The 15260-nt window shown below is 38.8% G+C and overlaps 1 long non-coding RNA gene across 1 annotated transcript in view; it reads right to left on the reverse strand.

The window, feature by feature from the left end:
• LOC120238049 overlaps positions 1–15260 on the reverse strand; it is a 32155-nt gene that overhangs the window by 16147 nt on the left and 748 nt on the right. The gene's annotated exons all lie outside the window — the stretch shown is intronic.

Consider the following 15260-nt stretch of genomic DNA (forward strand, 5'->3'; position numbering starts at 1 on the left):
AATTGCACTACTAGGTATCTATCCAAGAGATAAAGCTGTGCTGTTTCGAAGGGGCACGTGCACCCCAATGTTTAGCAGTGCTACTGATAACAGCCAAAGTATGGAAAGAGCCCAAATGTCCATCGATGGATGAATGGATAAAGAAGATGTACACATATACAATGGAGTATTACTTGGCAATGAGAAAGAATGAATTCTTGCCATCTGTATGCACCTGCGTGGATGGAACTGGAGGGTATTATGCCAAGCAAAATTAGTCAGAGAAAGACAAATATCATAGGACTTCATTCATATAAGGAATTTAAGATACAAAACGGATGAACATAAGGAGAGAGAAGCAAAAAGAATATAAAGAGAAGGGGATAAAACATAAGAGACTCTTGAATATGGAGAAAAAACAGAGGGTTGCTGGAGAAGGATGGGCTAAATGGGTAAGGGGCATTAAGGAATCTATTCCTGAAATCATTCTTGCACTATATGCTAACTAACTTCGATGTAAATTAAAAAATAAATTAGAGCAATTAAAAAAAGATCGCTAAATAAAGAAAAGATGCTCAACATCACTAATCATTAGGGAAATAAAAATCAAAACTCAGAGATAATACCTCACACCCATTAGAATGGTAACTATTAAAAAAAAACCCAGAAAACAACAATTGTTGCTGAGGATACGGAGAAGCTGGAACTCGGGTACACTAATAGTGGGAATGTAAAATGGTACCACTGGAGTGGAAAACACTAACAGTTCCTCAAAAAATTAAAAATAAAAATTTCAGGGGCACCTGGGTGACTCAGTCAGTTAAACATCCAACTCTTGATTTCAGCTCAGGTCACGATCTCCTGGTTTGTGAGATCAAGCCCCGCAAGTCTGCTTGGGATTCACTCTTCCCCTCTGTCTCTTCCCCCTCCCCACTCAAAATAAACAAACCCTAAAAAACAGAATTACTCACAAGAGCTAAAATGTGTAAACAACTCAAGTGTCCATCCACAGATGAACGGATAAGAATATGCAGCGTATACTCACAATGGAATACTACTCAGTGTAAAAAGGAAATAAACTCTGTTTACATCTCTGCTACAACAGAGATGAATTTTGAGGACATTATGCTGAGCAAAATAAGTCACGAAAAGACAAATATTGTGATTCCACTTATCTGAGGTACTCAGAGTGGTCACAATTATAGTGACAGAAATAGAATCAGGGGTGCTGGAGGGATGGGAGGTTAGTGTTTCGTGCGTGTAGAGCTTCAGTGTTGTAAGGAAAAAAAGAGCTATGAAGATGGATGGTGATGGTTGCACAATATTATGAATGCTTTTAGTATCAATGAATTCTCTACTAAAAATGGTTAAGATTTTACCACAATAAAAAAATTAGAAAACAAGACAAAAAATCATTTAACCTGGAGATTAAAGTTTAGATGGAGAAAGAATATATAAACTTGAACATATGAAGTTTGGGTGGAGAGAGGCCTGACTTCTCCGGTGGAAGATGAGGGAAGAGGGATGAAAAGGAGAAAACTAGCAGGTATGTGTCCATACTTCTGGAGAAGTCCAGGCTTTGCCCCAGAGAGTCACAAGTACGGCAGATAAATGAAACTAACACCGAGGTCTATTCTCCTTCCTCTGGGCCTTAGAAAGATGCTGCCCTTAAAGACCACCCCATACCAACTGTTGTCATCTGAGTGACTGTGTCCCCCCAAATCCCCTGTTGACATCCTATTCCCAAGGTGATGGTGTTAGGAAGCAGGCCTTTGGGAGGTGATTGGGTCATGGGGGCAGGGCCCCCATGAAGGATTAGTGTTCTTACAAAAGAGGTAGATCCTCTTTTAGAAGGTGAGAGCCCCTCACCCCTTCTATCATATGGACACAGCGAGAAGATGTCACTTATGAACCAGCCAAAGGGCCCTCAACAAAATGCAGTCATGCTGGTGCCTTGATCTCGGACTTTCAGCCTCTGGAACTGTGAGAAATAAATGTTTGTTGTTTATAAGCAACCTAGTCTGTGGCATTTTGTTCTCTCAAACCTAACAGACCAAGACACCAACCTGAGGAATACACTATGCTGTCAGTCAGCATGGGAGTCGGTATGGGAGGCCCAGAGGTTTATCTTTCTCAAGCCAGGCCTGGAAGCTTGAGATGGGGGTGGATGGTGCGAAGCAGGCAGCACCGAGGTGAGGGCTACAGGGAAGGCTGTCATCACGGCCAGCTATCCAGGACCTCTCCCAAAGCATCGGTCTCGTTGGACTGAAGACATTGCCTAAAGAACACACCCTGAGCTCTAGTAGCTCCAAACTTCAAATAGAGAACTCAGAATTGGACCCACAAATGTATGGCCAACTAATCTCTGACAAAGCAGGAAAGAGTATCCAATGGAAAAAAGCCAGCCTCTTTAACAGAAGGTGCTGGGAGAACTGGACAGCAACGTGCAGAAGAATAAAACTAGATCATTTTCTCACACCATACACAAAAATAAACTCAAAATGGATAAAGGACCTGAATATGAGACAGGAAACCATCAAAACCCTAGAGAAGAAAGCAGGAAACAACCTCCTTGACCTCAGCAATTTTTTACTTGACACATCCCCAAAGGCAAGGGAATCCAGAGCAAAAATGAACTATTGGGACCTCATCAAGATTAAAAGCTTCTCCACGGCAAAGGAAACAATCCATAAAACTAACAGGCAACCAATGGAATGGGAAAAGATAGTTGCAAATGACATATCAGATAAAGGGCTAGTATATAAAATCTATAAGGAACTCACCAAACTCCACACCCGAAAAACAAACTACCCAGTGAAGAAATGGGCAGAAGACATGAACAGACACTTCTCCAAAGAGGACATCCAGATGGCCAACACACACATGAAACGATGCTCAGCATCCCTCCTCATCAGGGAAATACAAATCAAAACCACACTGAGATACCACCTCACGCCAGTCACAGTGGCTACAATGAACAAATTAGGAGACTCTAGATGCTGGCAAGGATGTGGAGAACCGGGCACCTTCCTACACTGTTGGTGGGAATGTAAATGGGTGCAGCCCCTCTGGAAAACAGTGTGGAGGTTCCTCAAAAAATTAACACAATTAAATTGTTATGTTACATTATGTTATTGCTATGACCCAGCAATAGCACTGCTAGGAATTTATCCAAGGGATACAGGAGTGCTGATGCATAGGGGCACATGTACCCCAATGGTCATAGCAGCACTCTCAACAATAGCCAAAGTGTCCATCAACTGATGAATGGGTCAAGAAGATGTGGTTTATCTACACAATGGAATACTACATGGCAATGAGAAAGAATGAAATCTGGCCATGTGTAGCAACATGAATGGAACTTGAGGGTGTTATGCTGAGTGAAGTAAGTCAGGCAGAGAAGGACAGATACCATATGTTTGCACATATAGGTGGATTAGGAGGAAGTTAATGGAGGACCGTGTGGGAGAAGAAAGGGAAAAATAGTTGGGGAGAGGGAGGGAGGCAAACCATGAGAGACTCTTGAATGCTGAGAACAAACTGAGGGTTGAAGAAGTGGGGGAGGGGGGAGGGGTGTGATGGGCATGGAGGAGGGCACTTGTTGGGATGAGCACTGGGTGTTATATGGAAACCAACTTGACAATAAACTATTTAAGAAAAATAAAAAAGAATGGGTTCAAACTTGAGCAACCATCAACTTAACAGAGACTGTTATATGCATTAGATGTTATATAAAAAGCTAATGGTGACCACAAAACAAAAACCTTTGGTAGATATGCAAAGAATAAAAGGAAAGGGATGCAAGAGAATCATTAAAGAAAGCCATCAAACAAAAGACAGAAAAAGAAACAGAGAAGAACTACAAAAACCACTTTAAAACAAGTAACAAAATGACAATAAGTACATACCTGTCAATTAATTTAAATGAACCAAATGCTCCAACAGATGACTGAATGGATAAAAAAAAGCAAGATCCATCTATATGCTGCCGACCAGAGACTAATTTCAGAACTAAAGATACATGTACATTGAAAGTGAAGGGATAGAAGAATATTTATCATACAAATGGAAGTTAAAAGAAAGCTATGGTAACAATGGGGACAAAATCGACTTCAAAACAAAGACTGCAACAAGAAACAAAGAAGAACCCTATATGATCATAAGGGGAACAATCCAACAAGAAGATATACCAAATGTAAATATTTATGCACCTAACATGAAGCAGCCAAATTTATAAAGCAGCTATTAACAAACATAAACTAATCAATAGTAATATGTAAATAATAGGTGACTTTAACACCTCATTTACATTAGTGGGTAGATCATCCAAACAAAATAATAGGAATTATTATTTATAAGGAAACAATGGCTTTAAGTGACACATTGGATCAGATGGATCTACAGACATATTCAGAACATTCCATCCCAGAAGAGCAAAATACACAATCTTTCCAAGTTCACCTGCAACATTCCCCAGAATAGATCACATGTTAGGCTACCAAATCAGTCTAAACAAATTAAAAAAGTAGAAGTCATATCACATATCTTTTCCAACCACAATGGTATAAAACTAGAAATCGACCACAAGAAAAAATCTGGAGATAACACAAAAGCATAGAGGTGAAATAAAATGCTACTATACAATGAATAGGTCAACCAAGAAATCAAAAAGGAAATAAAAACTAGAGGGGGACAAATAAACTGAAAACACATTGTCTAAAATCTTTGGGATGCAGCAAAAGCTATTCCAAGAGGGAAGTTCATAGCAATACAGGTCTACATCAAGAAGCAAGAAAAACCTCAAATTAATAACCTAACATTACACCTAAAGGAGTTAGAAAAAGAACAAACAAAACCAAAAACCAGAAGGAGAAAGAAAATAGTAAAGATAAGAGCAGAAAGAAATGAAATAAAACTACAACAGAACAGATTAACAAACCCAGGAGTTGGTTCTCTGAAAATAAAACTGATAAAACGTGAGCCAGACTCATCAAAAAAAGAAAGTGAGAGTGAGGACTCAAAATCAGAAATGAAAGAGGAGAAATAACAACTGACATCACAGAAATACAAAGGATCACTAGAGAATATTATAGAAGGTTATATGCCAACAAATTGGACAGCCTAATAGAAATGGAAAAATTCCTAGAAACATAGAGCCTCCCAAAACTGAATCAGGAAGAAAGAGAAAATAGGAACAGAACAATTACTAGCAATGAAATAGAATCAGTTAAAAAAACAAAACAATAACAACAAAACCCCCAAACAACAACAAAACCTACCAACAAACAAAGCCCAGGACCAGATGGCTTCACAGGAGAATTCTACCAAACATTTAAAGAAGAGTTAATACCTATTCTTCTCAAACTAGTCCAAAAAATAGAAAAGGAAGGCAAACTTCCACTTTCATAGTATGAGACCAGCATTACCCTGATACCAAAAGCAGATAAGGACAATACAAAGAGAAAGAGAGAGAGTGAGAGAGAGTGCGCACGGGAAAACTACAGGCCAGTATCTCTGATGAACAAAGATGCAAAAAATTTCAAAATATCAGCAACATACACTAAAACACTTTCACCACAATCAGTGGGATTTATTCCAAGGATGCAAGAGTGATTCAATATTTAGAAATCAATGTGGTACACATCAATACAAAAGAATAAAAACCATTTCAACAGATGCAGAAAAAGCTTGTGACAAAGAACAACATCCATTCATGATAAAAAAAATTCTCCACAAAGTAGGTTTAAAAGGAACATATCCTGGCGCACCTGGGTGGCTAAGTCGGTTGAGCATCCGACTCTTGATTTTCGCTCAGGTTATGATCCAAGAGTATGCTGAGCATGGAGCCTGATGAATATTCATATTCTCTCTCTCTCTCTCTCTCTCTCTCTCTCTCCCTCCCTCCCTCCCTTCCTCCTTCCCTTCCTCCCCCCTCACCCCCGCCGCCGCCCCTCTCCCCTGCTCACAGGAGAAATTGGTATGGAAGAAGTAAAACTTTCAATACTTGCAGATGACATGATACTATACAGAAAAATCTAAAGACTACCTAAAAACTACTAAAACTGATGAAGGAATTCAGTAAAGCTGCAGGATAAAAAAATCAATATACAGAAATTTCTGGTAATTCTATACACTAATAATGAAGTAGCATAAAGAGAAAGTAACAAAATCAACACATTTATAATTACACCAAATATAATAAATACCTAGGAATACACTTAACCAAGGAGGTAAAGACCTCTACTCTGGAAACTATAAAACACTGATGAAAGAAACCAAAGACAACAGAAAGAAAAGGAAAGACAGTCTGTGCTCTTGGACTAGGAGAATAAATATTGTTAAACTGTCCATAGTACCCAACACAATCTATAGATTTAGTGTAATCCCTGTCAAAATACCAACAACATTTTTCCCAGAGCTAGAACTATCCTAAAATGTTCATGGACCACAAAAGACCTGAATTGCCAAAGTCATCTTGGGAGGGGGGAAAAAAAAGCATAGCTGGAGGCATCATAATTCCAGACTTTAAGTTATATACAAAGCTTTAGTAATCAAAACAGTATGGTTCTAACAGAGAAATAGACACAGAGATCAATAGCACAGAATAGAAGGCCCAGAAATAAACCCACGATGACACAATTTATCCATGACAAAGGAGGCAAGAATATGCAATAGAAAAGACATTCTCCTCAACAAATACTGCTGGGAAAACAAGACAGCAACATGCAAAAGCATGAAACTAGAGCGCTTTCTTTCACCATATACAAAAATGAACTCAAATAAGATTAAAGACCTAAATATGATATTTGAAACCATAAAAATCCTAGAAAAGATCACAGGCACTAATTTCTGTGACATTGGCCATAGCAACATTTTCTTAAATGTCTCCTGAGGCAACAGAAACAAAAGCAAAAATAAACTATTAGGACTTCATTAAAATAAACAGTTTCTACACAGTGAAGGAAACAATAAAACTAAAAGGCAGCCTATGGGATGCTAGAAGATATTTACAAATAACATATCTAATAAAGAGTGAATATCCAAGATACATAAAAAATTTCTACAACTGGGGGGACCTGGGTGGCTCACTTGGTTAAGTGTCTAACTCTTGATTTCAGCTCAGGTCATGATGTCATGGTAGTAGGACTGTATCTCATGTTGGCGTGGAGCCTGCTTGAGATTCTCTCTCCCTCTTCCACTGCCCCTCCCCAACTCGCACTCATTCTCTCTCTCTCTCAAAAAAAGAACTTCTACAACATAATAATGGTAATTATTGTTATTCAATTTAAAATGGGGGAAGATATGAGCAGGTATTTCTCCAAAGAAGACAAATAGCTGGCCAACAGACACTTGAAAAGGTATCCAACATCACTGACTGTCGGGAATGTAAATCAAAACCACAATGAGATATTACCTTATACTGTCAGGATGGCTAAAATCAACAGCACAAGAAATAGTAAGTGTTGGTGAGGATGTAGAGAAAAAGGAACACTCATGGAGTGCTGGTGAGATTATAAACTGGTACAACCACTGTGGAAAACAGTATGGAAATTCCTCAAAAATTAAAAAACAGAACTACCATATAACCCAGTAATTCTACTGCTAGGCATTTACCCAAAGAATATGAAAATACGGATTCAAAAAGTTACATGCATCCCTATGTTTACTGCAGCATTATATACAATAGCCAAGATAGGGAAGCAACCCAGGTGTCCATCAGGAGATAAATAGATAAGATGTGCTGGATATATATGACAGAATATTACTCAGCCATAAAAAAGTGAAATCTTGCCATTTGCAACAGCATGGATGAATCTACAGGGTATAGGGCTAAATGATGTAAGTCACAGAATATTTCACTCTTCTGTGGAATTTGAGAAAAAAAACAAAGAATAAAAGACAACCAAGAAAGCAGATTCCTTAATTGAGAACAAATTGATGGTTACCAGAGGGTGAAGGAGGTAAGGGAATAGGTGACAGGAATTAGGAGTACACTTATTGTGATAAGTAATGTTTGGAATTGTTGAATCACTATATAGTACATCCCAAACTAATATAACACTACATGTTAATCATACCACAATTAAAAAAAAAACCAAAATATTTTTAAAGTTTTTACTTATGTTCCAATTAACATACAGTGTACATACAGAGTCAGATGCCCAACCATCTGAGCCACCCAAGTGCCTCAATTTTATTAATGTTTTAAAAGAAAATACTCCTGGTTTCATTGACCTATACTACTATTTGTTGCTTAAGTTTCTATATCATTTATTTCTGCTCTAATCTTTAAATGTTTTTTTTTTTTTTAATTTATTTCTAGGAGAGAGAGAGAGAGAGAGACAGCGTGAGCAGGGGAGGGTCAGAGAGAGAGGGAGTCACAGACTGAAACAGGCTCCAGGCTCTGAGCTGGCAGTCAGCACAGAGCCCGACGCGGGGATCAAACCCACGAACCGCGAGATCATGACCTAAGCGAAAGTCGGACGCTTAACTGACTAAGCCACCCGGGCGCCCCGAATCTTCATTATTTCCATTCTTCTGCTGCCTTTAGGCTTCGCTCTTCTTCCAGCCCCTTTCAGTATAAGGCTAGGTTGTTTGAGACTTCCCTTGCTTCTTGATGTGTTGCTATATACTCCCCCTTAGGACTACTTTTGTTGCATCCCAAAGGTTTTGGATGGTCATGTTTTCATTTTCATTTGTTTCCATATACTTTTTAAATTTCTCTTTGCATTTATTTCCTGGTTGACCCATTCATTATTTAGTAGCATGTTGTGTAACCTTCATGTATTTGTGGTCTTTCTAAACTTTTTCTTTTGGTTGACTTCAAATTTCACAGTGTTGTGGTGAGAAAATATGCATGGTATGATTTTAATGTTTCTGTATTTGTTGAGGCCTGCTTTGTGAACTAACGTGATTATGGAGAATGTCCAATGTGCAATTGAAAGAATGTGTATTCTGCTGTTTTAGGATGGAATGTTCTGAATATATCTGTTAAGTCTAGCTGACCCAGTGTGTCATTCAAAGCCATTGTTTCATTCTTGACTTTCTGTTTAGATATCTGTCCATTGATGTATGCAAGGTGTAAAAGTCCCTTATTATATTACTATCAATTAGTTCCTTTAGGCTTATTATTATTTTATATATTTGGGTACTTCTGTTATGTGCATAAATACTTACAATACTAAGATGTGCCCCCTTGATGACATAGTGTACTTCTTCATCTCTTGTTATAGTCAGGTTTAAAGTCTAGTTTATCTCATACAAGTATTGCTACTCATACAAGTATTACTTCTGACATCCATTTGCATGATAACTGTTTCTCCATCCCCTCACTTTCAATCTGCAGGCCTCTTTGGAGTATAAAACAAGTCTCTTGTAGGCAGCATATAGATGGGTCTTTTTTTTTTAATCCATTCTGACATCCTGTGTCTTAGGATTGGAGTGCTTAGTCCATTTACGTTCAGAGTAATTGCTGATATGTATTTGGTGTCATTTTATTACTTGTTTTGTTGTTGTTTCTGGAGATTTTCTCTGATTCTTTCTTGTGTTTTTCACTTTTGGTCTTTCCTTTCCACTCAAGGAGTCCCCTTTTAATATTTCTTGCAGGACTGGTTTACTGGTAATGAACTCCTTTAGTTTTTGTTTCTGGGAAACTCTATCTCTCCTTCTATTCTGAATGATATCCTTCTTGGATAGATTATTCTTGGCTGCAGATTTTTCCCATTTAGCACTCTGAATGTCCATCATATCACTCCCTTCTGGCTTGCCACGTTTTTGTTGAGAGATCTTCAACTAGCCTTATGGTTTTTCCCTTGTAACTTAAGGACTTCTTTTGTCTTGCTGCTTTTAAGACTTTATCACTATATTTTGCAAATTTAATTACAATACATCTTGGCCTATTTTAAATTTTTTGAGGAACACCACACTATTTTCCATACTGGCTGTACCAATTTACATTCCTACTAACAGTGTACAAGGAGTCCTTTTTCTTCACATCCTCTCCAACACTTGTTATTTCTTGTCTTTTTTATTTTAGCCACTCTAACAGGTGAATGGTGATATCTCCTTATGGTTTTGATTTGTATTTCTCTGGTAATGCATGATATTGAGCATCTTTTCACACATCTGTTGGCCATCTGGATATCTTTTTTGGGAAAAATGTCTAATCGTGTCTTCTGCCTATTTTTTAATTGGATTATATGGTTTTTGAGTGTTGAGTTTTATAAGTTCTTTATTTATTTTGGATATTTATCCCTTATCAGATAAGTCATTTGCAAATATCTTCTCCCATTTATTAAGTCGCCTTTTTGTTTTGTTGATGGTTTTCTTTGCTGTGCCAAAGCTTTTCCTTTTGGTGTAGTCCCAATTGGTTATTTATATTTTGTACTATTCTTTTTTTTTGGGATATAATACCACCTGTATTTTATTTTTTTCTTTATACGTATATGTGTGTTGTCTGTATATATATACATATATACACATATATATAGATGATATATCTCTGTGCCTCCTGTATCTAAATGTCTGTTTATCAGATTAGGGAAGTTTTCATCTATGATTTCTTCAAATAAATTCCTGCCCCCTTTTCTCTCTGCTATTCTTCTAAGACTTCTATAATACAAACATTATTATGTTTTATGGACTCACTAAGTTTCAAAAGTCTATTCTTGTTGCATAATTCTTCTTATTCTTTTATGTTCAGCTTCAGTATTTTCTACTATTTTGTCTTCTATAACACTAATTCATTCCTCTGCTTCTTCCAGCCTGTGTTCATTGTAACAAACCTGATTCCAATCTCGGTTTTTACATTCTTCATTTCTGATTCCTTTTTAACTCTTTTATTTCTGTGGTAAGGCTCTGCTTTATGCCTTCTGTTCTTTTCTCAAGTCCAGTGAGTGACATTATGATTGTTGCTTTAAATTCTCTATCAGTCATGTTACTTATACCTGTTTTCCTTAGATCTCTGGCCATGGTCTTATTTTGATCTTTCATTTGGGATGAATTCCTGTCTTTGCATTCTAAGTCTCTGCCCTCTTCCCTGTGTCAGAAAATCCAGTTATGTTTTCCACTCTTGAAAGTAATGGCTTTATGAAGAAGTCAATTAGTGTCCAGGCTCTGGGATTCAGAAAATAAAGTTTTTAAAAAAGAAAAAAGGGATTCAATCAGAAAGGAAAAAGTAAAATTGTCACTATTTGCAGATTATATCCATTCAGAAATCTCTAAAGACCACAAAAAAACTATCAGATATCATAAACCACTTCAGTGAAGTTGCAGGATACAAAATTAACACAGAGATTTGTTGTGTTTCTACACACTAGTAACAAAGTAACTGAAAGATAAATTAAAAAAGCAATCCCATTTACAGTTGTACCAAAAAGAATAAAATACGCAGGAATAAAGTTGATCAAGGAAATGAAAGACCTGTACACTGAAAACTCTGAACATTTATGAAAGAAAATGAAGACAACACAAATGGAAAGATATATCATGCTCATGGATTTAAAGAATTGATATTTTTAAAACGTCCATGCTACTCAAAGCAACCTACAGATTTAACACAATTCCTTTCAACCAGAACCAGAACCAGAACAAGTCATCCTAAAATTGTAAGACACAAAAGACTCTGGTTAAACAAAGCATCTTGAGAAAGAAGAACAAAACTGGAGTATCACAATTCCAGATTTCAAGATATACCACAAAACTATAGTAATCGAACAGTATAGTACTGGCACAAAAACAGACACAGATCAGTGGAACAGGATAAAGAACCCAGAAATAAACCCGTGCTTGTGTGGTCAATTAATATACAACAAAGCAAGCAAAACTACACAATAGGGGAAAAGGCAGTCTCTTTAATAAATGGTATTGAGAAAACTGGAGTGCTATATGCAACATGATAAAATAGGACTGCTTTCTTACAACACGCACAAAAATAAACTGAATGTAGCCTTAGCAACGTGTTTATAGACAAATCTCCTCAGGCAAGGAAAACAAAAGTAAAGGAAAAAAAAAAAGAAAGAAATGAGACTACACTAAAATAAAAAGCTTTTCCACAGCAAAGGAAATAATCAACAGAACAATATTAAAACCTACTGAATGGGAGCCGATACATGATACATCCAATAAGAGATTAATATTCAAAATATATAAAGTACTCATACAACTCAATAAAAAAATAAACTAATTAAAGATAGGCACAGGTACAGAACAGTTATTTTCAAAAGAAGATGTACAAATGGCCAGAAACACATGAAATGACCCTCATCGTCACTAATCACCAGGGAAATGCAATTCAAAACCACAATGAGTTATCACCTTACACCTATCAGAATGGATAGTATCAAAAAGACAAGAAATAACAAGTATTGGTGAGGATTTGGAGAAAAGGGAACCCTCATGCACTGTTGGCAGGAATGTAAATTTGTGCAACTGTGGAAAACACTACTGAAGTTCCTCAAAAAATTAAGAATAGAAACACCAAACGATCCAGTTTTCCCACTATTGGTTATTTACTCAAAGAAAACAATAATGCTAGGACAAAAAGATATATGCATCCTATGTTTACTGCAGTATTAGGTATGGAAGCAATAGATGAATGGATAAAGATCACACACACACACACACACACAGGAATATTACACAGCCACAAAAAGAGATCTTGCATTTGTGACAATGTGGATGGAGCTAGAGGATATTCTGCCAAGTGAAATAATTTAAACAGAGAAAGACAAATACTATATAATATCACTCAAATGTGGAGTCTAATAAACAAAATAGAAACAGACTAATAAATACAGATAACTTGTGGTTTCCAGGAGGGTGATGGAGGGGGATGGGTGAAAATAAGTGAAGACAATTAAGAGGTACAAATCCAGTTATAAAGCAAATAAATCAGAGGAATGAAAAAGAAAAATACAACATAGGGAATACAGTTGAGAGTATAATAATTCTGTATGATAACTGTAACTACGCTTACTGTGGTGAACACTGTGTACACAGAGAATTGTCAAATCACTGTGCTGTGCGCCTTAAACTAATATAACATTGTGGGTCAACTATAATTTAAAAATACAAAATTTTTAAAAGTTATGTTTTTTCAAAAATGAAACTTTAGGTTTTCCTAACAGTCCATGTGGTGCTGGGATACTGATGGCAGGGAACAGTGATCTTTTTCTCTTCTTTCTCCTTCCCTAATGGTATCCTTCCTAGTAGAGGTCTTCACAGCTGCACATATAATATAGCAGTCCATTTCTTGCTTTCTGGCTTTACTTCCCTAATTAGACTGCTGTCACTGGCAATTCTGACTCTTGGAACCCCACTTCTATACCCACTTAAGTGCTCTAAACATAGTAGGAACTCCTTAAATGCCATTTGACTTAGTGACCTTATTCTCTGAACATCAAGGAGCCATCAAATCCCATGGCTGAGCTGAGCTGAGCACCTATATCACAGAGAGACCTGGAAAGAAGGCTGGAAAAAACAGAGGCAGCAATAGGGGAAAAGAAGCCATTTGAAGAAAGTAATTCCCCACAGGTCATCCTTTTACATGATCCTTTTACCCACAATATTTAACATATTAATACGTGAATGTTTGACTTTAGACAAACCAAATGGAGAGTTTAACTATTCACATCACAAAGGATTACGGGGTCTCTTTAAAGAGCTCCTTAAGTGCTTTACCACATGTCCTTAAACAGGTGAGAGAGTCAGGAACTAACATCAAATATGGTTGCCTTTGCCACTAGATTATCAATTAGGTACTAAGAGCAATTTGAAACTCTGCTGTTTAAAAAGAATCTTGACATTTAGGGAGATTTTGTTGCGTTTTAGGAAAATGGAGCTGGGGAGTATGCTGTTCAGGACGGGGCCCCCACCATTCTTCCTCCTAAATTAAGGGAGGAGGGTTAACTAGGAAAGTGGCAACCATACTCTGGTCTCGATTCCTTTACCTGCCAAGACCCCACCAATCTGACACGTTCACCCCTGTGCAACCACTACACAATTAAAAACACACACACACACACACACACACACACACACAAACCCTAAAACAAACAAAGCCAATGCCCCAAACAGCCAAAGCATGTCTTCAGTAAACCCTCTGAGTACTTTGAGAAATTAAGTCACTTCCTCTCTGAGCAGTCCCAGCTGCCCAAGGGAGTGCTTATGTCTGGAGGCAGGTTTGTTACAAGAACTAGCTATTTATGGCAAGGAAACAGGGCTGTTAGTGCCCGACTTCGTGCTCACATTTCAGCTACAAGATCAGTTAAAGAATAATGTGAGGAACTGAGACCTTTGAGATCCCCTTGTTATGGGCACAGTAAAGCTCACGTGACCACCGAGACCGCATCTGATCTCCAACCAGCTCCTGCCTCCTGAAACCTGGGAGAGCCACGGGGCTCCTTCGCGTCACCCCAGCAACTTCAAAAGGTTGGTGCCCAAGTATCTGTCGATAAGGGAACGACACAGAAACTGTTGGAACATTAAATTGTTTAAAGACCAAACTATCAGACTCAGAAACGAACACCTCTTAAAGGAGAAAACAGTCGAAAGTTCTCTCTCAGAAGTCTCCTTAGTACTCTGCATCTTAGAGCAGCTATCAGCCAACTAGGACCTTGGAGCCAAATCCGGTTGCTGTCTATCTGTAGACCCAAAAGCTAACCAGGGCGTTTATAATTCTGAATAGTTGAGAAAAGTCAACGGAGTAGTATTTCATGACGGGGAAATGAAACAAAACTCACATTTCTGGGCCCGCGGAACGGGCCTGGTCTGCCTACTCGAGAGCCGCCTGTGCTGCACGTCGGAAGCAAGTGGGTGAGACAGGCCGCCTGGCCGGCGGGGCCACACCGCTTCCCGCCTGGCCCCTCCCGGGAGTCCCTACGGCCCCTTGGCGGGCAGGCGGGCACAGGTGCGCGGAAACCCGGCTGCAGACGCTGCTCAGACACAGCGTCACCACTGTGCCCGCTTATCTTTTCAGGCACAACTGCCCGCCAGCAATTAGCGGTGGGGTTCTACGCCGCAGGACCCCGAGATGCCAGCCAGCTCCGTCTTCGGAGCCCCCTGTCCACGTCCAGGAACCACAGTGCTGGCGACACACGTCCACTTAGCAGGAAACAGGCGGTGAACTGCACGGGCTCCAGTCTCGGACGTCTGCCCCGGCCTGCCCCGCGGCCTGCCCCCCCGGCCCGCGCCCGGCCTGCCCCCCCCCCCGACCCGCGCCCCCCGCCCCCCCCGGCCTGCCCCCAGACCTGCCCCCCGCCTGCCCCCGGCCTGCCCCCCCC

Source organism: Hyaena hyaena, unplaced genomic scaffold, assembly GCF_003009895.1.
Source record: "Hyaena hyaena isolate Hyena2069 unplaced genomic scaffold, ASM300989v1 scaffold_197, whole genome shotgun sequence".
In the NCBI taxonomy this organism is placed as follows: domain Eukaryota; kingdom Metazoa; phylum Chordata; class Mammalia; order Carnivora; family Hyaenidae; genus Hyaena; species Hyaena hyaena.